Consider the following 26,525-nt stretch of genomic DNA (forward strand, 5'->3'; position numbering starts at 1 on the left):
TAAAAGCAACAAAAAAGGCTTTTATGGGTATGTTCGTAGCAAAAGGAAGAACAAAGAAACAGTGGGGTCACTCAGAGGAGAAGATGGTGAAATGCAAACAGGGGACACAGAAAGGGCTGAACTCCTCAATGCCTTCTTTGCCTCAGTCTTCTCCGATAAAGAAAACAATGCCCGACCTGAAGAATTTGGAGCAAATGATTCAGCAAAGGAAACACAGCCCAGAATAACTAAGAAGACAGTACAAGAATATTTGGCTAGTTTAGATGTATTCAAGTCTCCAGGGCCAGATGAACTGCATCCAAGAGTATTAAAAGAACTGGCAGATGTGATCTCAGAACCACTGGCAGTCATCTTCGAGAAATCCTGGAGAACAGGCGAAGTCCCGGCAGACTGGAGGAGGGCAAATGTTGTCCCTATTTTCAAAAAGGGGAAAAGAGAGGACCCAAATAATTACCGCCCAGTCAGTCTGACATCAATAGCAGGGAAGATTCTGGAGCAGATCATTAAGCAAACAGTCTGTGAGCACCTAGAAAGGAATGCTGTGATCACCAATAGTCAGCATGGATTTCTGAAAAATAAGTCATGTCAGACTAACCTGATCTCATTTTTTGACAGAATTACAAGCCTGGTAGATGAAGGGAACTCAGTGGATATAGCCTACCTTGATTTCAGTAAGGCATTTGACAAGGTGCCCCATGATATTCTTGTAAAGAAGCTGGTAAAATGCGGTCTTGACTCTGCTACCACTCAGTGGATTTGTAACTGGCTGACTGACCGAACCCAAAGGGTGCTCATCAATGGTTCCTCTTCATCCTGGAGAAGAGTGACTAGTGGGGTGCCACAGGGTTCTGTCTTGGGCCCGGTCTTATTTAACATCTTTATCAACGACTTGGATGATGGACTCAAGGGCATCCTGATCAAATTTGCAGATGACACCAAACTGGGAGGGGTGGCTAACACCCCAGAGGACAGGATCACACTTCAAAACGACCTTGACAGATTAGAGAACTGGGCAAAAACAAACAAAATGAATTTTAACAGGGAGAAATGTAAAGTATTGCACTTGGGCAAAAAAAATGAGAGGCACAAATACAAGATGGGTGACACCTGGCTTGAGAGCAGTACATGTGAAAAGGATCTAGGAGTCTTGGTTGACCACAAACTTGACATGAGCCAACAGTGTGACGCGGCAGCTAAAAAAGCCAATGCAATTCTGGGCTGCATCAATAGGAGTATAGCATCTAGATCAAGGGAAGTAATAGTGCCACTGTATTCTGCTCTGGTCAGACCACACCTGGAGTACTGTGTCCAGTTCTGGGCACCACAATTCAAGAAGGACACTGACAAACTGGAACGTGTCCAGAGGAGGGCAACCAAAATGGTCAAAGGCCTGGAAACGATGCCTTATGAGGAACGGCTAAGGGAGCTGGGCATGTTTAGCCTGGAGAAGAGGAGGTTAAGGGGTGATATGATAGCCATGTTCAAATATATAAAAGGATGTCACATAGAGGAGGGAGAAAGGTTGTTTTCTGCTGCTCCAGAGAAGCGGACACGGAGCAATGGATCCAAAGAAGATTCCACCTAAACATTAGGAAGAACTTCCTGACAGTAAGAGCTGTTCGACAGTGGAATTTGCTGCCAAGGAGTGTGGTGGAGTCTCCTACTTTGGAGGTCTTTAAGCAGAGGCTTGACAACCATATGTCAGGAGTGCTCTGATGGTGTTTCCTGCTTGGCAGGGGGTTGGACTCGATGGCCCTTGTGGTCTCTTCCAACTCTATGATTCTATGATTCTATGAAAGTTTTGGCCTGGCTGAAATGTATCCATGAACGTCAATAATGCATCTTGCACCAGGTGGTGTTCAAAGCAGCCCATAATAAGCAAGCATGATGAAGGTGAATCTGGCCTCAAGTGAGAGCAGATGCTCTAAGGTCTCTAGAAACATTTGTGACAGCGGGTGGCTTTCTCCTCCTGGTTTTCTTAATCTACACCCATGTGCTGCTGTTGCAAGAGTGGGGTTTCTTCAAATAAAAAGCTTGATGCCTGGGCTACCAAATTCTAGGAGGTCAAATCCAATCTATTCCTGGTAACAGTTCGCTGTGGTTGTTCCTATAGATGTGTGCAGACTAATAATGGCCACAAATGAAATCACTCAAGTGTTTCACTGGTGTTCTAGTATGTGTGTCATTTAGTTAGTAGGTCAGGAGGAGGATAACAATTCTCTTCTTGTGCAGGCATTTGAGTCAACTGTTCTGCCAATTACTCTGCTGGCTGGCAGCTATGGAAAGAGTGCTGAAGTTCTGAACAATGACCACATTGGTTTTTCTCGAAAGAATGGGTTGCAAAGGAATCTTCTGAATAGCTGTCTGTCTAGTTTGACACTCTGGTGTACAAGATATAGTATTGGGGGACGGGAAATTGGGGAGGGCCCACTCCAGACCAGCAATATACTAAGGTGAAATTGTGTCACGCATCTATTAATTCAGTCTGATCCTTGGTTTTTTTGTTTTTTAAATGAGACAAATACCCAAGCAGATATTTATTGAAAAGAATTATGCTACTATTTATGGGTGACTTTTACTGCTATACTAGCCTAGCCATTTTTCTTTCCTTTTCAGCAAACTGCCACATTTGCTCACTAATAAAGGGTTTTGATGCAAGCTTTGCTGTAAAAATCTATGTGACACAACACATCTGCAGAAATCAGAGGAGCCAACAGCAATTTACTAAATAGGAATGAGAAGAGCTCCCAAACATTAGATTGCCAAAGGCTAACTAGAGGGCAAGGCGGAGGACAGGGCCCAAACAAGTCTGAAACTAGTTCTGTGCACCCAGAGGTTTTTGCCTTGAGTGTTTCTCAGTTAGAAGTCACCCGCCTCCAGCACTCTAACATGTTGCACCACCCCAAAAAAACTGATCTTGAAAGCAGGGAGCATTTCAAAAGCCAATTATGATGCAGCATAGGAGCTCAAGGAAAGTTTTTTTAAAAAACAATTGAACAGGCACTATTGGTTGTACAAGCTTTTCATTTCAGGAGGAATAGGAAAGAAACATGCTATGAGCATATGACCTTCACACAGCATTACGTAAACAGCTTCCTGCAGACGACACGGACACCATACTAAACCAACCAGCAACTTGGGAGTTGAGCACTTCTTACGCACTCGCAGCTCTCAGCTTCATTCTCCCCATGTGTAAAATGCCAGCACCTGGCCTCATTTCCTCATAGGGATGTTGGGAAGTTTAATTAGGTAATTGCCATAAAGCTTTTGGCAGGAATGACAAACATCATTACAAGAGCAGGTGCAGAATGCTCAAGCATATCCATAGTATTCAGGCAGAACTGCCAGGGGCCAGGCCAAGGCACTGCACAGCATCATCTCACTGGTTTTAGAAGGTTTTTCTGAGTCCCACAAGGCTGGCTGCCCCTTCTCTTGTTTACTCTCAGGAGAGCCTCCGGCACCCAACTGCAAATGTTTCCCAGGTCTAGCTGGACCACATTAGCATAGGGTTTATATATGGGACAAAGCTCAATATTTAAGGCCTCATCATTCAGGCCCTTGCATGTGGGACTTTTCAGGGAGGGTAGCAAAGCATAGCTTTCTCTTTATCCAATGTTCCTCCTTTCACAATAGCAGCAGAATACTTGAATGTACACTTTTGGGAAAAGCTGTAATACAGGATCTGCACCTCATTATATCTCAGAGGGCTCAGAGTAGTTCCCATAAATCTGTATAACTACATAACACTATCCAAACAGGAAATATTAGAGTTATGTGGACAAAGGGTCAAAGGGCTTGGCAATTCGAAGGGAGGAAAAAAATTGCTAAGGAAGGACACCAAAACAGCAAAGTGCTTTTTCAGTTCCGAAGCCCTAAAGAACTTGAAAGTTACAAGTGTTTTCAGAGTAGAAAACTATGGCAAACCATGGCACGAAAATGTCCTGAGGGCTAGTCAAGGTAGTTTGTAGGAGAAGTCTTGTGGTATCTTAAAGACTAACAAAAATACTGATCAATTTGTTTGCAACATGTTAAGAGATTCCACTTCCGTTGTAAATGAACCAAGACTCTACAGCAAGGGTGGGGAACCTGTAACCCTACATTTGTTGTTGAACTCTAGCCGCCATCATCACTGATCATTGTCCATGCTGGCAAGAGTAGAAGTCCAACCATATCAAGAGGGTCACAGGTTTATCATTTGTACTTTAGGATGACAATGCATTCAATACCCTGGCCATGTTTGCAGAGTCAGATCCTGACTTAATAAACTTGGATATGCATGGACTGCATGCACCTGTATACAGCCCCACTGCTGCTGCTTGCATTCTTCCGCATGCACAAGCAGTGAAACAGACCAGAAAGCCAGAGTTAGCCATAGCTTCCTGTCATGTGCAAACTGGAAACTATTGCTAATGGCTTCCAAGCATTGGCATGGAACATTTGGCAAGCCAAATTTAACCCAGGATTGAAAGCTTTCTTTCAAACCCTGGCCAGTTTGGAAGCTGCTAATCAAAGTTTCCAGGAAGCTATGGTTGACTGCAACTTTCTGGTTTGCTTGACCCACTTCCACAGAGGGAGGTGTGATGTGGTAGCACAGGAGTTGTGTGTAGCTGCACACAGTTTGTACGTATCTAGTTTCTCAAGCCAGGATTTGATTGGGTGGCTGCGGGAAGTGTGTTAAAATTCGCTACACACACCAGAGTCCAGTGTAAACACATTAAGTGCAGAAGATAAAAGTTATGGGAAATGATAGACCAATCTGCAATGATCAATAAAAGCTTAAGTCAGAACAACTAGGCTCTCTCACTTATGGGGCGGGGGCAGAATACAATTCTAGGCAACATGCTGAGCTTCTCAAAAATGCCTCCCACTTTATATAGTAAAAATTTCTAGGTTTCATGCTGGTATCACATGACAGGCAGTAAATCTGAGACAGGCAGTAAATCTGAGACTGCCATCCTATTGTCATAGACTGGTTGGATGCAGAGGAATGGTGGCTGGAATCCGCTGGGGAACCACCAATGGAAGAAGGCTCAGAGGTCAGGGTGCGGCGGTGGGACAACAATCAGTAGTCACAGGGAAAAAGAGGGAGAAGACTGAGAAGGAGAAGGAGAAGCTGAAGGGGTAACAGGGCTTAGTAAGCTAGGAGAGTCTGTGGCAGACAGAAATCCAGAATCAGAGGCAAAAGCTGAAGCATGGAAGGAGGGAGTCAAGAGGCAGAGATGAGTCAGACTGGTGAAGAGTGGAGAATCACTGGTGTCTCTTGCTGCGACATCCCTGGTGACCATTAGTTTAGAAGCAAGAGATGGCTATAACTTTACAACAATGAAAACTCTCACAGTTAGTATTCAGTGCCTTTTCCTGTACAGCTGCCCTGGATGTACACAAATAAGCAACCGTATTTGCACACTAAAGGTGGCAAAGCACTTCAGTCATCATTATTTGCATCTTGTCTTCTACTTGAAAATTTCCCTAAGCAGCAAAATTCACTTTCTTCATTTTACAAGACTGCTGTTTTGTACTGAGAAGAGGGGAAGTTGTAATTTTGGAAAGTACCAAAATCGGTAACACCAGAAAAGAAGCTTTATGTTCAAGCTTTAAGAAAAGCTAAAAATTTAAAGAAAAATAGAAAATAAGTTTCAATTTATTCATACACTTTTCTACAGGCAACTTTTTTTAAAAAACAATGCAATCAAATAATGAAATCTATATTAAGCTGGGACCCTAACCCTTTCAGCTTATCTTAGAGACATAGATATATGCACATGGCTGCCTTAATTTTTGCACATCTATCTGGGGCCTTCTTTCACCCAGAACAGTATATTACTCTGATTTAGGATTAACTGTATATGAGGTACATAAAGAAGTACCCATTTATTCAGAATATGGACTTTGAAATATAGGATGTGGGCAGACACCCACACCCATACCCACACCCTAAAGCAGCAGTCAGCAAACTTTTTTGGGAGGGGGCCAGTTCACTGTCCCCCAGACCTTGTGGTGGGCCGGACTGCATGCATGCACGTGGCGGAGGGGACTTCTCTCTCTCCCCCTCTCTCCCCTCCCCCTGCCTATCTATGGTGCTGCCCGCGCAAGTGCGGGCTGGCTCCAGAGAGGCGCTGTGGTGTGGTGAACCTAGCCATGGTGTTCTTCCCAGAGTATCATTTGAAATGTTATATGATTTGCGTAACAAACCAGGAGCCAGGGATAACCATATCAACCTAGGAGTAGTCACAGGTCAGGCAGTAAAATTTGCTCATTCATATTGTAGAAAATATAGGAGCTAGGTCTCTCATTTGATATAAGACTTTTATCTCTTGCTGGTTACATCATGCCTCTTATTGGTTAGTCAGGAGATACCTGGGCCAGACTCTATGCCAGTTTTAAACAACCTCATTTTAAATGGATTGCACAGCTCAGAACACTTTCTGTAAATGCAAAGACCCGCCACGAATATTTAAGCTGGAAAAACCTGGCCAAACCAAAATGCATTGTATTATGGACCCTGTACATTATAATTATGTAGTAGTTGAATAACTCCAAACATCCTCAGAGCACTCAGTCAATTGCCAGCCTTGGGATATAGGTCAGTGATACTTGTTTGATATTAAATAAATATATGCAGAAAAAGATGGGTGGATGTGCTGAAAGAGCTAGCACTCAAACTTCCGTAATGGACTAGTTAGCAAGAGCCACGATGGTCCAGAAAAAATATTGTTTAACTGATCTGGGAGACCTGGGTTCAAATTCTGCCTGACCCATGTAGAAGTGCCTTCTACAGTCCACTTTCAACTCTCAGTTCAACAGGCACAAAATGGGGCAGTAATTTTCTGCAGTGTTTGCAGAGAAGTCTTTAAAGTGATATAATAAATGGTGCATCCAAGAAAGGCTAAAGGAGTAAGAGTAAAGGAGCATTCGTAGAGCTTTAGGTGGTCCACAGTAGATCCTGCCAGGGTTTTGAACTTCCAGCTGCTTAACGATAACTATCACAAAGTAAACTTTTTCCACTTAAATTAGGAGGTTGAAATTTAATTTTATTTAATTTTTAGAAGCAAACCAGAAGTGGGCTATTTTTTTGAAAGGATAGTGAACTCAGTTCAGTTCTGGTACAAAAAATGAAATTCCTAGGCTCAGAAAGCACTCAGAATTTCCATGCTCATTATTTTTTTAACGTGTGTCTTTTGTACCTGGCTAGTAAATCTTGGGGTTCTAATAAAACACACACACACACACAATTCAACAAGCCTGAAGACTACTCACCCTTGTTGTAAGTGTCATGACTCCTGTGGATACATCTTGGTGGGACTGGTCAGAGGGGAATGGGACAAGGGCAGGGAAATGGAGGAATCCGTGGGATTGGCCCAGAGGGTTGGGGAATGCCAGTCTGGACTCAGTGGAGTGGCCTGGCAGACTGTCAAAAGAAAATCCCACCTCTGTGCCACTGGACACCAAAAAGGGACACTCTGAAATTATTTCCCCTGTCATCCTCATACTGTACTTGGGTACATGCATAATGTAGTATGAACTGCGTAAAGGCAATTTGATTTGCCTGTGCCCATATTCTTGACCTTTCACTCACTGTTAATTTAGGAATAAGCTGTGTTAGATGCAAAAGTGCACCCAAATATGCAGAGGATGCAAGCTGATGTGGTTCAAATATCAGGAAATATCCATTCCGCCCACCCACATTTAAACAGGAGGATGTCAAAATATTGAAAACCTTGAGGCATAGCAACAATCTAAGCAAAGAACGGGATGTTGTAGTAATGCTTTTGTGGAAGGATAGTTTGTGTTAACTTTTGACAATGGCAGAAAGCACATTGTTTAAAAACATACTGCAGGGGGTGGAGAGAACAGAAATTTTGAAATGCATGGGGCTCTCTCTTGCTTCCTCAATGCATGCAATGTCATAATTTGAGAGGTTTCATAGTTCAAAGACAGAGACCATGCCCTGCATTGCAGAAGTCACAGGTTCAATTCAAGACACCTCCGGTCAGAGCAGATGTAGATATTATTATTATTATTTAAAAACAAAACAAAACACTCCATACCTTGGCATATAAGATCTCTCATCAGTATTGACAGCACCTGCTAGAGGTCTTCCCAATCTCCCTCCAAGGGACTAAAAAAGAAAAGAAAACTGCAGTTAATTACTTTTAACCAATTTAAAAACAGAATAAGCAAGATCAAATTCTTATTTTACAGGGTTTGTCTGCCAAGCCTTACTCAACAGACTTTAAAGACACTTCTCTCTTCTCCCCATTCAATGAAGTAATGCTTCCCAGTGCACATGATTTCAGAGAGATGAATTCATCTATTAACAAGTCAGGCTATCTGGAACATTTCAAGTGAATGTAAATTTTGGAATCTCGCATTTGTGTGACCTTATAAAACCCAGCAAACAAAAGTTTACAAAAGTCAGAAGTAATACAAACTGAATCGACAAGATTCAAAAGGGCAATACCACTATATAATTTCGTGACAAAATGCCTCTGTGTGCCCTGAACATGAACTACGATCATCTGAATATTTGCAGGCTCAACATTGTCCAGCCTATAAAATTGTGGTACCCAAAGCCCAAGTCTAGTTTTCTCCTCACAAACACACCACACTTCCTAAGTTCATGAAGCAAAATAATGGCATAGTTAGCTTAAACAATTTAATGCTAACCATAGGAGCCTCCCACTGTACATTCTTACATTATATTATGCTAACTGCTGAACAACCCAGCATTGTCTAAAAACTGCCGTGCTAAACTGAATGGCTAGTACTAGAAGAGAGAACTTTAGCATAAGCAGTTTGATGAATTTTCTATGAATTCCCTAAACATTTTTGAAGCATTTGTACTTTTACTTTATCTACTATTGCTTTGTGGGGACCCACAAGGGCTATAGAAAATATTATGACACTCAATCACTAGTTTGCTCCCCCCTCCCGTAGAAAAACTAGCTATTAACACACACAACCTAAAGAAAAAGCCAATAGAGGACTCATAAAAAAGCAAAACTTCCTGAGGCTCTACAACAGCTCAATGCAACTTCTCATTAAAGCAAAGCTACAGTACAAGCTTGCAGTCACATGCCTTTACATGGAATACCCTGCTTACACAAAGGATATACTACGTAGTTATTTCTGTTGAGGGGACATAAGGTACCAAGTAGTACCTTTTATACAAATTCCCTTGTGATGCTTGGAATTACAGCTGTGTGGTTCGTGCAGTACCGTCCCACAGTTTCACTAATACTTAAATAGCTTCACTAATGTTTAAAAGTCTTTTGGAGTAAAAGAGGACACAGCTGTGTCATTTATTGCCACGTTCTTTTTTCTTGGCCTAGCCTTTGCTTCCATCTTTCTTCAACAGTTATCTCAGTTGCAAAATATATCTTTATTGTAGTCTGTTCATCATAAGTGAAGTCTTGCGAGAAAGATTTCTCTCCAGACAATTGGCTAATTATTTGCTTGTTTCTAAAACTATCTCCCATTTTAAAAGCAACGGATCGTATTCTCCTGCGCAGAGACAAAGAGGTAACTAGTGTTTTAGCATTCTTTCTTAGTCCACGAGATCACTGAAGCGCTTATGAGCTAAAATTAGTAGGTTTTACACACAGCCTGAAAGCCAGCACAGAATGTCTCCATTGAGAGATGACAGCCCATTAGAGGAACAGTGAAGGGCCTGGCTTCAGGCCCAAGGGAGTCTTTCAGGGACAAGGTTGGGGAAGAGAGAGATCATCCCAAGTGGGCTTTTGTCTCAGGCAGCCACAGGCCAGCTGGCTTTGTCTTGGGCAAAACAGGAAGGACTACAGACCACTCACCAGAATGTGTTCTATTGAAAATACAACAATTCCTTCTCTGGGCAATTTCTGGAGTTGAATGTGGCACTTCCAAAAGCAGGCCAGGCCCTAAAGGTTACCTGAATATATAAGCACAAAGACCATGTCCCTGTTCTATAGGGATCTCCTCAGTGTTAGCTGTGAAACACTTAACAGTGTGTGGGGTGCCATACAAATATGGCATGGCCACAGAACAAGAGAAGGTGACAAGAGATGAAACAGACGGTGTTTGGATAATCAGTCATATGGAGTATTACAGGAAGCATGGGGGCAGGTTTGATTATCACTCCCTGTCCTGTTTTCCATGTCTCCCTCTCTGCTATTACTTGTGAGAAGAAGGATGGGCTTTGTCACCTTTGGTAAAGCATAACAGCCTTGCCTCAAAATTTGCTGACTTCACCTTGCTAGCAATTCCAGTGTGCAGGTCAGCCTGGTGCCATTCATTCTGCTCAGATAAGCAGCAAATGTTTGTCACTAGCAAAAATGTAAGGCACAGAATAATTGCATTTCACAGTGCCAATGGGCTCCTTGGTTACCTAAGGATACAGTCTAGAAGAGCTTCTTTGGGGAAGGGGGAAGAAGAAGCAGCAGCTATGCTTTGTATTGCATTTTGCAACAAATTCCATCAAGCTTGTTTGACTCTAAGGGAGTCCATCCTTCACAAACACACACACACACACACACACACACACACACACCCTACCATCAGAAACCAAGTTACTCTTGTGCAGAGACTACTATGTACGCAGAAGAAAGGGGAATCGGTACTTAGCAATAAGACACACTATCTCACCACATCCAACAAATCAATGTACTTAAAAAGGATCCTTCTTTGGTATGTTTTCTATTTTTGAAATAGAATTAAATTCCAAGTATACAAGGCATGGCCAAGAGCTACACATAAGCATCATTCCATGTACTCAGGCTGTAAGCCAATGGCCTAAAATATGCACGTCCCACTGAAAGAAACAGCTTGGGAACAGCGGTGCCTTGACTGTAAAAATCCTGGGTAGACCAAGGTTTGCCACTACATTAAACATAAGCTAAAACTATTATGTACTATTACAACTATAATGTACACCAAGGTCATTAGTGCAGAAACCCTCATTTGAAGGTCTAATAATGTCAACTAGACAGCCAGTGTGGTTCAAGTGTCAGACTAAGACCTGGAAGACCAAGATTCAAATCCTCATTCATCCACAAAGCTCAATGGGTGACTTTGGACCAGGCTCCATCCCTCAGCCCAACCTATTTCAGAGGGCTGTAGTTAGGAGAAAATACTGGAGAAAGTGGGGGAATTTGTATGCCATGAATTCTTTGGAGGACAGGTGATATACAAAATGTAGTAGAAAAACAGACTACAGTCGTATCTTGGTTTACAAACTAAATCCGTTCCAAAAGTCCATTCTTAAACCAAAGCGTTCTTAAACCAAGGCGCGCTTTCCCATAGCAGCAGGGGACTCAATTTACAAATGGAACACACTCAACAGGAAGCGGAACATGTTCTTATTCTAAGGCAAAGTTCACAAACCAAAACACCTACTTCCCGGTTTGCAGCGTTCTTAATCCACGTTGTTCATAAACTAAGCTGTTCTTAAACCAAGGTACCACTGTAATGGTATTGAAAAGTCTCTTTTTCCTTCAGGAATCTTGACATATTTATTTCAAGGCTTTCCTTGGGTTTGCTATTTTGGTTGTTTATAAAGTGTGAGAGAAAGGCAGCTCAGATTCCTGCAAAATTTGAAAAGGGTGATTCAGGTGCTCGAAGCCATAGTATGTCAGGTAGAAGAGACGATATATGAAAACATTTTGCCTACATTTCACCTGCTCTATGTAGCTCTCAAAATTTGGTAGGAAATATTTTGAACCTCTTTACAAAGTGTGGGAGCTGATGGATAAACAGCTCTACAAAACTTTTGAAGGCTGCAAGGCCTAGTGTCCCCTCTCTCTTACAGTACTGGATGCAATAAAAAGTACATTTATATTAAAATTAGGTGTTTGTGGGTTTAGCAAAGTGATTTTAGGCAGCAAAACAATAGGGCAAATAAGCTTGCAAAAAAGATAACAAAAAGGAAAAAAAATTCAGTTTCTACCAGTGTTTTCCTCAGCAGTTCAGAGAACATAGCATAGTCCTGTCGAATTAACAATTGAAACTCTTTTACACAGCACAGCCTTACTGTGCACCGAAGTCTCATGTGACAATCCAAGCTGTCTAATGCAGGGATGGGGGGGAGCCGTGGGGCTCCAGTTATTACTGGACTCCTGCTACCTCCTGCCAGGATGGTCAAGGATGATGAGAGCTGTGGTCCAACAACACTTGGAAATTCACAAGTTCTCCATACCTGGTTTAACAGATGGCAGGCCTAGTGCTTTGAAGGCCAAACTAGAAGCTACGGCACCAGTTCAATGTGTCTAAAACATGGAACCATCCCAGCAATATAGAAAAAGTGGGCCTGGCGGTCCAATTTTAACAGCAAAAGGTGTGAGACTAGCTGATGAGTGTAGAATCCTCCTTGCTAGCAACCAACCTCACCAACATCACCCCAGCACCCCAAACACCGAAAAGCAATGTTTCCTTAGCTGAACTCATGTACTGAAGCTACCTTAGCTAGGTGAAAACATTTGGGAAATTGCGGGGAGGTAAGGAGGCGTGCAGGAAGGACTGGGGAGTAAAACCAGAAGTTCCGTATTTGTCTATGCGGTTCACATTTGAAAACACTAGCCTGCTGCCATTATGTCCAGTTTTGCCTTGTGTCAAAGTAGCTTGGCATTTGTCATAGTAGTAGTAGTAGTAGTAGTAGTAGTAGTAGTAGTAATAATAATAATAATAATAATAATAATAATAATAATAATAATAATAATAATTTGTTATTTCTACCCCATCAATCTGGCTGGATTCCCCCAGCCATTAACAAGACTCAAGTGACTATTTTATTGTTGGGCTGTTTAAAGAGATCATTTTACTGCATATTTTAATCATGGACGTCTATATTTTAATATTTCAATGGGATTGTTTTGTTGTGCATTGTAATAATTGTTTTTTATGTTTTATTCATCACTCAGATGCCATCTTGGCATTAAGCAGTATTTTTCATTTAATTTCATTTTCAGGCATTCCTATCAAGGTAGAAATATCCGGATTTCACTCTACCAAGGCACCAATTCACAGATCATCCTTCAAGCGGGATTCTAAACGTTTCACTGCCAGTGTGAAGTTATTCAATCCATTTGCTTAAAAGATCTGCAGGTGTTATTTTCCTTTCACTATCATTTTCTGGCCATTTTACCAAGCTCAGAGTAACAGAAATAAATTTAGATTATGGGGTAAGTGTTAGTACTGTCTTACAGGGCAACATCTCCCTGCGAATTCCATTCCAAAATAAAAGTATAGTGCATCAGCTTTCTCCTTTAAGACACATGCGAGTGACAAAGGGAAGAAGAATCAGGCCCCCACATGTATTTTAAAGAGGGAAACAGCAACTATTCTCTCTTCCCACGCATCATTGCAAGATTAAAGCCTAAATGGATTGCCGGCTCCTCCTCTGCTATTCAGTTATTCTGGGCCCAAAGAGGAGGATGCATCCGTTCTCTGCCTCTTTTAATATGTACGTTTACCCCAGCAGTCAGACAGCTCTCTTTCTTTACAATCATCTGCCCTTCTAGAGTAGAATCATCATGTTTTCCCTTCTATCAGATGTTGCACTTCTTTAAGCCTCCCCTAGTTGTGCTTGCTCCTTTAATATGCCGTGGTTCTGCTTTAGCATGATTCAAAGACCAAGTTCACAATGATGGAGATAGATAGAGAGATGTCACAAGGTTAGTTTGCAAACCGTTTACATAAAGGACTATACATATACACTTTACTAGGCAAGTGTAACTATGCTTTACATTTACCACATTTTTGCTCTATAAGACTCACCTTTTCCCTCCTAAAAAGTAAGGGGAAATGTGTGTGCGTCTTATGGAGCGAATGCAGGCTGCACAGCTATCCCAGAAGCCAGAACAGCAAGAGGGATTGCTGCTTTCACTGTGCAGCGATCCCTCTTGCTGTTCTGGCTTCTGAGATTCAGATTTTTTTTTTTCTTGTTTTCCTCCTCCAAAAACTAGGTGCGTCTCGTGGTCTGGTGCGTCTTATAGAGTGAAAAATACGGTACATTTTAACTCTATTTGCTTCTTTTCCTAGTGAAGGTAGAAAATCCCAAGCAGCGGAGCAAAAAACACATTTAAAGCCCACCATAGTGGAGAGCAAAGTGCTGAAGTCCACCCTACCACACCACTACAGGAATATCCATCATGAACCACAGGTGTCATGCAACAATGGGAAATAATAAGAATGAACAGAGACAGGTCACTGCCCATTCCGGCAGAAAGTTGCTCCCACCTTAGGGAGAGGAGAGAATGCAGAGATAGACATGACAGCCCAATTAACACTGCCTGCAATGTATGCAATGGTGCACAGATGAGGATAAAAGGTAATTCTCACCTTATTACTTCTGAGGAGCAAAGTGCTTCTTTAAGAAGATAGAATACAATAGAATTTGTTTTGTATTTTATCTCTTGACAAGGGGTGGGATTAGACATTACAAAAGACACGTGACTGTTATGAAACAGAGCAAAATCATCTAGCCCCAGCCTCTATTGACGTTGCAAATTGATAAGATACAGTTTTATGTTGTGTGCTTTGGAGTTGCTCTGAAGTTCAAACTTGCTGGGCTCACATTTCACAAACAGCAATTGATTTGAGATCTGGTGTCCTAATGTTGCTAAGTATGTATATGCCTAAGAAAGAATACAAAAGCAGTCATGATAGTACTTATTTATATTTTGGGGTGGGGAGGGGTGTAGATCTACAATTCCTACCGTTGAAAAAGGTTATTTAGGGCGTTGGAAATAGCCCAAATGGACAAACAGATGAAATGGTCCAATTACACAAACAATTTCTCTCCTTCCCCCCAAAAAACAACTTTTGGTTAGGTATTTGAATTATTATTTTCATTTGGAATACTTAGACATTTATGCATTTGAACATTTGTGGCTGAGAGGGGTTCGAAGCAATTTGTTTAGCACTCTGTCCACAAATTCCCACAGCCTCTCTCTCTCTCTCTCTCTCTCTCTCTCTCTCTCTCTCTCCATATATGACTGCACTCTGAACGTCCCTTTCCTTGGTCCATTTCAAGGGGTGCCATTTATAGAGGCAGGGGGGAAAGCGCAGAGGTGTCACTTCATCATTTTGCTTAAAAGACATTACAGGGGCCACATATGGAGGGCAAGTGTATTTTGTGTATCTCTAATTTCACCCTAGATGTGCATGCTGAGTAAATGCATTTGCTGTGCAAGATACTGTCAGTTCACAAAATTAACACTTAACAGAGGGATTAGCAATATGCCACAATAATATAGCCATACAAGTAAAGGCCAAAAGCCACTTCTTGGTAAAGTTTACTGTTATTACTACTATTATTTCACTCAGAATTTGCCAGGAACAGGACCTAGCTAAAAGGCTATTCTGACTTCACCCAGTGATAGCTGCTAGAGAAAGGTATTCACCAATGACAGATTTCTTACCTGCAACTAGTGATCTTCAAGTAGTCACCAGCACACAGTTCTGAGTGTGCAAAAGCCCAGATCCCATTGGCGTCACTGTACAGAGACTATGGAGGAGGATTTTCCAATTCTCCAACTTTGTTTAAAACCTGTATGCATTTGGCTGCATAAAAGTTCCATCTTTCTAGTTTGTCTTGCTGATGTACAATCAGTATCTTACTCAGATGAGAAACAACACAGTTCCCATTAATTCTACTCAAAGCTAGTCCTACTGAATTCAATGCAAGTGATTCCCAGGCAAAAATGAATTAAGTGTATTTTTAAAAAAACAAACAAATAGATAAATAAGCAGCTAGAACATGTACAGAAAGGCTGTTTCTGATCAGATGGGTCTGCAAGGAATGCAACGTCTGACAAACAGCTCTGCCAGTGATAATGCTAAATGCCAGGATTTTCATTTGTTAATTAATTCTTGCAGCTCATGCTGAGCTGTGGCTGGCAGAGTTACTGTTTGGGGAAACATGCACAATTAAAAAGAAGAGGTTGGTAGATTTTCATAAACTCTTTGTTGGCAATGAAATCAATTTTGCACCATTTATTTCATTTTGTGTTTCAAGTGCTTAGATCAAGTAGGTTCAGGGATCAAAAAGCCATGCATGGCAGATTCAAGTGCTTCATTGGGTGTCTGTTGTTTCCAGCTTCCTGGGGGACAGAATGAAGCATAATGAATCTGCTTCTTTCTACTCAAATAGCAAAAAAAGTGGGGGGGGGGGTTAGTGACAGAATAGCTGCATTTACACTTTATGGTAAGCCACAGTTAATGGTTTACTATAAATGTGCAGGTGGCTCCCAATGCACTCCTCCCCAGCTTGAACATGAGCAACAAACCATGATCCCTGGCTTAGCATCATGTCTGAACTGAATATTGTTGTTTGTACTGAAGTGATCTTTTTCTTAACTATTAACTATGCCAAAAATGAAGTAATTTATTAAAGAAAAACTTATGGAAAAAGCTAATTTTTGGCTTTTGATCCTGCAGTAGTAGCTCCACTCTCTTCTGTTGTAGGCCTCATCCTTTCCCTAAAAATGTGCTTTAGAACCAAAGGAAACTATATGCTAAAAATTAAGTAAAAAACCATCTATATGAAAATCACACACAAACACACGCACACATATCACATGGGACCTCAGTAGCAACTATCCCTAGAGTGAAACTTGTCCAGTGTCACTTAGATTTCAGCAAGAATATAACTCAGGACTTGCTATTTATAAAACATACACACACACACACACACACACGGCAGAAAATGTGAGGAATCAACACTCTTAATGGCCATGAGACTACACCATGTTCCATTCATAGGGAAAGCTAACAGAAGAGAAAAGGCAACTACTGAAACTCTTCGTTCCAAAGGCATCTGCTACTCATTCCCCAACAAACAGCAAATTGCATGGCTGTTGAAACTATAATGAAATTACCAATGAATCACCCCCATTTCAAAGCGACTTGTGATTTTTAGCAAAAACAATGCAAACGTGGCAAAGCTAAGAGACCACAGCATTATCTGGACTTCCAACATTCCAGGTGGCCTTGGTGGTTAGAAGTGTCTATTTCCAACCAGGGCTGGTTTGCCAGCTACAGCCCCTTTTGGAAAGAGATGACTTAGCCATGGTACTCCGTGCTCTGGTAACTTCCGGATCAGATTATTGCAATGTGCTCTACATGGGGCTGCCCTTGAAGACTACTCAGAAACTTCAACTGGTACAAAATTCAGCAGCCACATTACTGGCTGAGGTTTCCTATGGAACTCATATAAACCATATACAAAACAGCTGCATTGGCTGCCAGCTCGTTTCCAAGCAAGTGTGTGAAGCCCTAAATGGCTTAGCCCCAAATATCTGAAAGGCTGCCCTAGACCCTCTCAGAAGTTAAGATGAGTAGAGGGCTTTCTTGGTAGTTCCACCTTCCTCAGAAGTTTGGGTGGTGGTGGTATGGGACAAGGCATTCTTATTTTTATTTTTAAATTTTATTTATAAGATTTTACAATATATAAAATAAAAATAAATTTAAATCACAGACAATCATTCTCTTATTTTGACTTCCCTCACTCTCTTTCTGCGGCTCCTTGTTTATATTTTAATTTACTGCATATCCAAATTATACCAATTTGTTATTTACCCTCTATGTTACTTATATGTTGTTGTTGTTTTTCTTACTGCACGTTGTTTGCTTTAACCCTGCTAATGTCTTAATTTGTTTACAATAACTTTGTAAATATACTATAAATGAGTTTCATTCGTTCTTAAAAACTTGATCATCTTGATTTCTGATTCTTCCAGTGAGTTTTGTCCTTTTCTGAATAGTCCATTAATTTCTTGAACCAGTCTTCTTTTGTTGGGACATTTTCTTCTTTTGATCTTTGGGCATATACCGTAATATTCTAGTGGCAGCAGTCACAATACATAAATGCATTCTCTTAGGGGCATTCTCTGTGGCAGCCCCTAAGTTGCGCAATTCCCTCCCCACAGAGGTGTTTCCAGCTTCTTTACTACACAACTTTTTTGAGAATGCTGGCCTTTGGCAGGGTCCACCCTATTCCTGAGACTGTAATCTGTTTCATCTGTTTTTATTTCTGAATTTTAAACTGTTTTAACTCACCTTGGGATCTGCTAGTGAAGGGTGGTAATAAATTTAATTATCATGATGATTCATTGAGCTGCCTTCTGAGCCAAGGAAGAACAAAGTTTACCCTGTCCAAGTGTAACTATTGGTTTGCCTGCATTGTGTATCAATATTAGCTACAAAGTAGCAGATTTCACCAACAGGTTAGCTGCTGCCATGCTCATTTTATCCTGTTACTTTGCTTCATGAAATTCTGGATGTTACTACACAGTTTCTCTATGAAGTTCTCTGCAAGATAACCGAACAAGGACAACTAATGAAGGTTCCTGACTTGCAAGGTGATGAACAACAGAAAGAAATGCAACCCAGGAAAAACCTTTTGTGGTATCTAGGGCATAGATCAGAGGTCAGCAACCTTTTTCAGCCGTGGGACGGTCCATCATCCCTCAGACCATGTGGTGGGACGGACTATATTTTTTTTTGGGGGGGGATGAACGAATTCCTATGCCCCACAAATAACCCAGAGATAAATTTTAAATAAAAGGGCACATTCTACTCATGTAAAAACACGCTGATTCCCGGACCGTCCATGGGACGGGTTTAGAAGGCGATTGGGCCGCATCCGGCCCATGGGCCTTAGGTTGCCTACCCCTGGCATAGATCATCAGAAACGAGGCGGCACAAACCCCACAGATCTATTCCACAGAAGTGTGGAAAGTTCACAAACATATTGGTCACTCGGTGGTGACCAAGGAAAGTGAAGAGATTAATTGCCTGGAGGGTCCTCAGAAAACTTTATATTTCAGAGATACAGATTAACTACACAAGATCAAGAAAGTAGTGGCAGCAGAGTCAGTTAACTTGTGTGTGCATGAGGTCATGCTGAACTCACTTCAAGGCAAAGAATGAGAACACCCCTTCCTAACTCAATCAAGAGAAAACAAAGCTGAGCTGAGATCAGTCTATTTTATCAAGCTATTCTGATCTTTTAACTGGAAAGCCAAATACCATTCAAAAATGTCATCAGGTTTTCCAAGCTGACACCCTTGCTTCCCCAATTCTGCTATTATTCCATTTATTGATTCCCCCCCCCCACCGCTATTTCAGCCAAGGCAACTTAAGTGGTCAACAAAATAATTCAACAAAACTCATATCACATCATAAAACAATCCATCAAACACAACACAGAGCAAGAGCATTTACTTGCATCATCCTTGAGGTTCTCTGGAGCCTTTTTCAGCCCAGTAGAGAGATATCAAGGATGGAACCTGGGACTTTTGGCCTGAAAAGTATATGCTCTGCTCCTGGGATTCAAAGGGGAAACATGGGACATTTTGCAAGCTAAAGAATCTCGCTTTCCTATGCAAAAATCACAATGTGGGGAAAATCATGAAGCTAGCCAATGCCTCTATATAGCTCTGTTCTTATTTCAGACATGATATTTTAGCTGATGATGTATCAGAATGTTAAAAACCAGATATCACCCAGCCCTAACACAGAGACTTCAGCGTGGATTAATTTCGCATAGACTGTTTACACTGAAAGCTTGACATGCAGCAAGAGTTGGGGAGGGGGCACCCACTACACATAGGGCTGAAGTGCCCACCTGATCTCTGAACGATGAAGATTAGCAATAAATGGATACTGTATTGCCAACTAAGTGTGTAGCTTAAGCTGTTATGGACTGAACAATCTACAGACATTGTTTGATTCTCCCTTCAAGGTTATGCATAATAGGTTAACAAATTAACCGGAATAGCTCAAGGTTGAATAGAAAGTCACTTCCACATTTACCTTTAAATGTACCTATGATAAGGCAAAACAAGTACTATCACAAAAGTCAACACCCAGTACACAGTAATTATTAGGATGAGTCACCAAAGAGAACCATGGTAATATTTTATCACCTCACTGCAAACGAGTCAAATGCATTTAAAGACTCCCTGTATAAAACATCTGCCTTCAGTAAAAACAGCTATTTACTTTGAAACTGTATGCTTCCCCTTTCAAAAAGCTAGAAAAGGAACAGTTTTAAAGTTAGAAATGATACAAAATAGCCAGTAAACAAGTAAATTAAAATCATTTATGGCTTAAACCCTGGCTATTAAATGTAAATCTAAAGAGAGTTTTGATGAACTGCCAAAAAAAAAAAAAAATCAGGACCAGAGAACAGGTAGAGAGCCGCCCTGGCATCTTTCTTGATGAAAAGACTTTACAGGTTGCCCACTGCGATCATAGAAAATGAGCCAGTATTTAAGCTTGTAGGTGCTAGTGATGCAATATGTCAAGGTACACAAGGACTCTCCAACATAGTTAAACTTATGAAGTAGCTAGCACAATTATACAGAATCTGCAAAGTGGGTTCTAAACCTCTGGTATCAGCAACAAACCTTCTATCTTCAGTTCAGATTATAATTAGGTACTGGACACCTTCTATGTTAAGATGGTAACTCATCCTGATCTTGGCAACAAGATCAGCCACATCATCTATATAAATCTCATCTAACAATATTATAGATAATGAATGGCAGTCCTTTAACTATGGGCTCAAACCAGACAGCCTTTTTGTGTTTGAGCAATTTTTTGCATTTTTTGTCCCGGTGGGAAAATCCACATTTACTACTGAATTGGCATAAGCAGCAACTGAGTTTCTGGCAAATTACTGTTTGCTCCAGTTCAGTGGACCTGGATCTGTAAAGCGTGGAGCAAAAGGAAGCCTGGATGTGCCCCCACAGTAAACAGCAACAGTGAATATATCAGGAGCACTGTTTGCCTCAGTCTTCAGAAATAAAGCTCTCTCGCCGTGTGCTCGCATACTGCCTTGCTCGAAGCAAGCTTCTGATCACATAGCTATAAAAACCGAGGGCTAAAAGGTGTTTGAAGGTCACCAAGCTTGGTTTCAACAATTCAGCACTCTCCATTCTCAGACACCCTTATCAGATTATCCCATATCAATTAAGCCATTGTGCTATATGCAGAGAGCAACGTGAGCCAGGCACATTATGTCGGAATTGCCCATAGTTGCACACCATAAGTGCATAGCACGCCTATGTGGCTTAAGTAACCTATTCTACACATTACAAAAATCAAGGTTCCCTTGATCCTAAAATATTAATACCAGGTTATGTGAAACTGCTAGCTTTAGGCATGGATTCGGAAACGGTCAACTTCTTGACAGCTGCAAGGACCTACAAAACAGAACTCAAACCATAGCTGATTAGTTTGATAAGATATGGACCATCATAACAATGATTAAACTGACATACTACAGAAGACAATGGGCAGTCAAGTACATTTATGGAAAGATGGTCCCTTTTGTGATGTATTGGAACATACTGACAATAAAATGCCCAAGTCATAGAAGACCTTCACTTTATTGCAAAGATATAGCTAATGACTCATGCTTGTACAAAGTCCATGTGAATACTGAACTCGGTAACATAATTTAAAAACCAAGGTTACCTGTCAATCTAACTAGAAAGGTGATGTCATCTCAATTCTCTAAATGGTTAATGTCTTACTTGTTGTTGTTTTTTAAAAGCAGTTTTGTCAAATCAATCCCAAAGCAAAAGCAAAGCAAAAGCAAAAGCCTTATCTGTTTGACTCTTGAACTTCCTTTCTCATACAGCAAACAGCAGCAGCTGGGCAACCCACTCAAAATCCTTTGATTAATGTGGTCAAGAATGGTATCTCAAGGGATGATGGCCCAGAATTCTTTCAACTGATACGTGTATATGCATTTGGGGGCGAAAAGGCAGAGAGAAGATGTCATTGACCACAAAAACAAACAATCTCTTATTTCTCTCTTATTTCTTATTGCATAGTCTCTATCTCATCTCAGACCAACACCTTCTCTAGACTTGCCATGGGAGGTGTTGTAAGCTCAGCCAAAAGTAAACAGGGAGCTGGAAGATATTATGCTGAAGATAAGCAGCTATATAATTGTGAAGAGCTGTTGTCATCCAGGAACTCAAAATAGCTTCCCTCTTATGAAACATTTGGGGACAATGCTTGAGAAGCCCAGTGATATAAACCTACCTGAGATATAGCACAGCGATGGAAGCTGTGATTGAAAAAATGTATCTAATTCAAATATTTAGCAGGATAAGTTGTTGCACCACCTGAGATATGAATGTGGGTAGGATTGCATGTCTGAATGTTCTCCCCCTGCCTCACACCTCTCTGCCTATGCAAACTAGCACATTCTTTCTGAAGTTACATGCACACCATACATTTAAATCATCTGGCTTCCCCCAAAGTATCCTGGGAACTGTAGTCTATTAAGGGTGCTGGGAAATATAGCTCTGTTGGGGCGAAACTACAGTTCCCATGATTCTTTGGGGAAAGCCATGTGCTTTAAGAGTATGGTGTGGGTGGAACCAGAGTCTTTGCTCTGATGTGCTAACTTTGCATAATTAGAGAAATATCAGGAGGTGGGGATTCAGAAGAGTTATTGTATGAGAAATTTCAGCAGCCCAGTAATATGCAAGCCACCAACAGAAGCAAGTTGTTCTTATATTGCACAACCTGGCAATGTCCTACAAAGGATTTTCCAGATAATTATTCTGAAAATAAAATAAGAAAGAGGGAGGGAGGGAGGAACTGTTCTGCAACAACTTCCAATTAGGGTTCTATCAGATGTCACATCCACACAGTACATTTAAAGCACTCTTATACCACTTTAGCAAACACGCCCCCCCCCCAAGGAGTCCTGGGAACTGTGGCTTTTTAAGTGTCCTGGGAATTGTAGCACTATGAGGGCTCTCCTAGTAACTCTCAGCACCCTTAAACTAGAGTTTCCCAAGATTCTTTGGGAAAAGCAATAACTGCTAAAGTGGTATAAGGCGGCTTTAAATTTATGGGGTGGATGCAGAGGATGAGTGTCTATTCCAGCTGAAAGTATGGAACAGGAGAGAGGAAATATCCATAATAGGCACTCAATACATACTTTCCATGAGCCACTAATATTTCCCCTCCCCTTCGTCTTATTTGTAAGCCTGTTTGAAACCCACACTGGTCTAGAGATAAGTTAAAAGTAACCTCAGAGAGAACGTTTTGAAAAAGTCCACTAGTGGGAAGCTCTGCAGCTTTTCACTTAGCTAATGCATTTTGGGGCAAGTTTTTAGTCAGCGATACTGAGTCATATGCAAAGAGTCCAAAAGTGGGGGGTGGGGGGTGGAGTGGGGCTGGAAGAAACTCCTCATACCAAAACTCCTACTTACTGAATGAATCTTTTCAATTTGCTTTAGTATTAACTTGATAGCCCAAGCAGAAATGCTGGCCAGGGCACTGAATAATGCTTCCTCGAACAGACAGCAATCTCATATAAATCAAGTTAGAAAACTGAGCTGCTTCTGTCGATAAGAATTTTTCAAGCAAATACGCAGGCTCCCAGAAAATATTTGTTACAAATTGGTCCTTGTGCAAACAGAACCAGACATACATATAATTTTCGCTCCCCTTTTCCAAGGCTTAAATGACAAACACCACAAAGCTCTTGATCCTCCCTTAAGGTTCAGCCTTTGGGTTTTTTAAATGTACTGTGAATTAAGCTTCAAGTGTTATCTAAAGAAACCATAAATATAAGTTTTGGGTTACTCAAAAATTGAAGGGAAAGCAATTTACTTTTTTCTAGACTCTTTTTAAACAGGAATATGATCAAGTATTACTCTCAAAAACATTTCAAAATGTGTTGTATTTAGAAACCGTGTTGAAGTAATCATGACATCCATGAAATGAAATATACAGTATAGTTTAACCTGTTAACGTTTTAAAAACTAATAACCTAGCCAAAGCAGAGTTAAGAGACTGAAGTCGGGAGTCAGAGTCAGGAAATGTCAAGAATTCAAAGTGTGCATAATGCTGGCTCGTGCACAAAGAGATCGAGACAGTAGGCAGGAAGGGAAGTGGAGCTTGTGATGGCCCAGACAGGAAAATGAAGCAGAATATTAATATTGAGAAGCATACCCACCAAGGAAGAACTGACTGGATAGCTTCCTGTAGATACCCTGGCAAAAAGGAGGAAACCATATGCACCTCAATACACAACAAATCTTTGCCGAGAAATCATCAGTGGCATGATACAGAAGTCACTGGTAAAACAGATCTGGACTCCACAATGCTGGCGGCTTTTAATTCATATAAAGACTCTTGAAGATAGCAGAAAGTCTTCAGGCTCATCCTCAAGTTACTCCAAGAGAAGGGATGGTGTTGCAACATGACAGACTTCATTTTTGTTAAACTGCTAACAAACTGCAACTAACTGCTGCAGAAGATTTTCCAGTTTGGGAATGCCCTCCCTAGTGAGATGCGCCCGCCTCCATCATTATTAACTTTCAGGAGGAATCTGAGAACATTCTTGTTTATCCAGGCATTCGGTGACTGAAGAATACTGTTCCTGGCAACCCTGGGATCACTGGATGGAAGAGTGGCTTTAACCTCAACTGCTTTTAGAATGTTCTAATAGTCTTTCAACTCTTTTAAATGGATTTGCTATGTTTGCTTTGTGTTTGTTTATGCTTTGTGTTTGTTTCTAAATTGTGGATTTGTTTGCCACCCTGGGCTCCTTTGGAAGGGTGGGATATAAATTCAATCAATAATAATAATTTGACAGTAACTGCAGAGGCCATTTCCACAGCTCATGTTGCTGTGCAAAGAGGTCAAATAAGGCCACAGTCACCATCCCTGCTGGCCTCAAAAACTATGATCACAAGGGACGTCAGACACTGGCCTCGAGATATCATTAACTTTTGTTTTCAGTTGCTGCAGCTTGTAGGTTTCTAAGAAAAGCTATAATTAGGTGGCTTATTAATGAAACAGCTTTAATATTGGTAACTCGGGGACAATTATTTAGAGTGGACAATGCAGAACATGCTGTGCATTGCTTTCAACTATTTAATTGCATGCAGAAAAATATTGCTGAGCAATTCCACGGTTCACAAAAATGCAACAGTGGAGAATGGTAAAGCTTTGTCCATTGTTTTTTGTTTTTTTTAAGGATAATAGTCAACACACTTGAAAATTGTTGTACCTTTACATGTTAACCACCAAAACATGCTGTAGCAACATGCTGATACATATGTATCGTAAGACAGAAACCAGTATAAGCACAGACGGTCTGGGATCTTGCAAATAATCCAGTGGAAATAGAACACTGCTGTTACTGTTCTTGGAATGTCCTATGGTGGGGTTTTTTATTGTTAATGTTCTGTTTGAACTCCTGGCAAAATGAAACTTCATGAAATGCAAAAGCTCGCTCTGTTTTTCCCTTATTGCAGCAGTGGTGAATCTCTTGCCCACTGGCCAAATAAGGCCTGGCACAAATCCCAGTCCTGCCTGTTCCACACCCACCTGAACGACCTCACGTCTCACAGAGAATTGTGAAAGTCATTATCTTCTAGTTCATGTGACCTCCAGAGCATCTGAAGTTAAATTATCCTCTATGTCAAAGAAACAAAGCAAACGAATTGTCCTTCCTCAGGTTTAAAACATGTGAACAGGCATCAGTTTGAGGAACCTCACTAAAATTCAGAACACACATATACTCCACAGGTCACCATTTTTACCCTGATTCCCTACTTTGTGGTTTATCTTTCCTGAAAATGGAAGTTGAATATAACAAAAAAGAAATCCATCAGAGATTCTGAAAATGTGCCGTTTAAATCTTTACAGGAGATAAGAATTTGACAGCACATGTTGGCTCCTTGCTGCCAATTGTACTGTCAAGAATTCCTAGACAGAAACTAATATGCCTGATTACTACTTGGCATACTGTGGTTCCGTTTCTGCAACAGATTTTATCCGCACTGCTGTTTCCAATACGACAAAACAATAATCTGCCTAGGCTAAGATATTATCTTGTCCATGTATATCAGCATGCAAAATTATTAACATTAGTCAGCTGCCAAGGTACTGTCAATAGATTTCAAACAAAATCTCTGTTATTGATAACTGAAAAGTTCCTGATCTAACTTTACTGAACAGGGCACCAACAAACACCAGCATCTGAATTTAAAGACTGCTTTGTACACGTCTCCATGCTCTCACAGGACAGCAGCTTAAGATCAGCAGTAGCGTAAAAGCTTCCCTGCATCACAGCTCATCCTCCAAGACTTCTCTTCCCTTGCAATGTGCCACTACAGGAGGGCACTGTTGCAGGCTGAACTCTCAGTTCATGGGGGGGGGGGGGGTTAGTGATGAGGCAAGTGCCCTACATGAACTTAGCCTCAGAACCTTCTGCAACCTGCTGATCTTCAGCAAGGGACTCAATGGGGTCCCTGAATTCAGAACATTTGGAACACCACCATGATAAAATGTATAAAAGGTGATAGTCTCATATATACTGGATTCAATCCACTGAGCTTCTAATAAGGTGAGCTTCCTGCTATGAATAGAAAATATATAGAAAAACTATTCCAAAATGATGAGGGTAACATGCAGGGATGGAGCAGAATTTCTTTTTAAGCAAACGGATGTAATTCCACACCTCTTAAACCAATATATGGCTCAGAACACTTCTGACTTTTGCAATG

At 41.0% G+C, this 26,525-nt stretch overlaps 1 protein-coding gene across 1 annotated transcript in view; it reads right to left on the reverse strand.

Moving 5' to 3' along the window:
- Positions 1–26,525, reverse strand: part of RAP1A (RAP1A, member of RAS oncogene family) — a 94,644-nt gene that overhangs the window by 33,646 nt on the left and 34,473 nt on the right. The window contains exon 2 of the mRNA XM_081195214.1: positions 8,049–8,119. The gene's annotated coding sequence lies outside the window, so the exon portion shown is untranslated. The remainder of the gene's footprint in view (positions 1–8,048; positions 8,120–26,525) is intronic.

The sequence above is a fragment of the Podarcis bocagei genome, assembly GCF_964188305.1.
Source record: "Podarcis bocagei genome assembly, chromosome: 5".
NCBI classification, from domain to species: domain Eukaryota; kingdom Metazoa; phylum Chordata; class Lepidosauria; order Squamata; family Lacertidae; genus Podarcis; species Podarcis bocagei.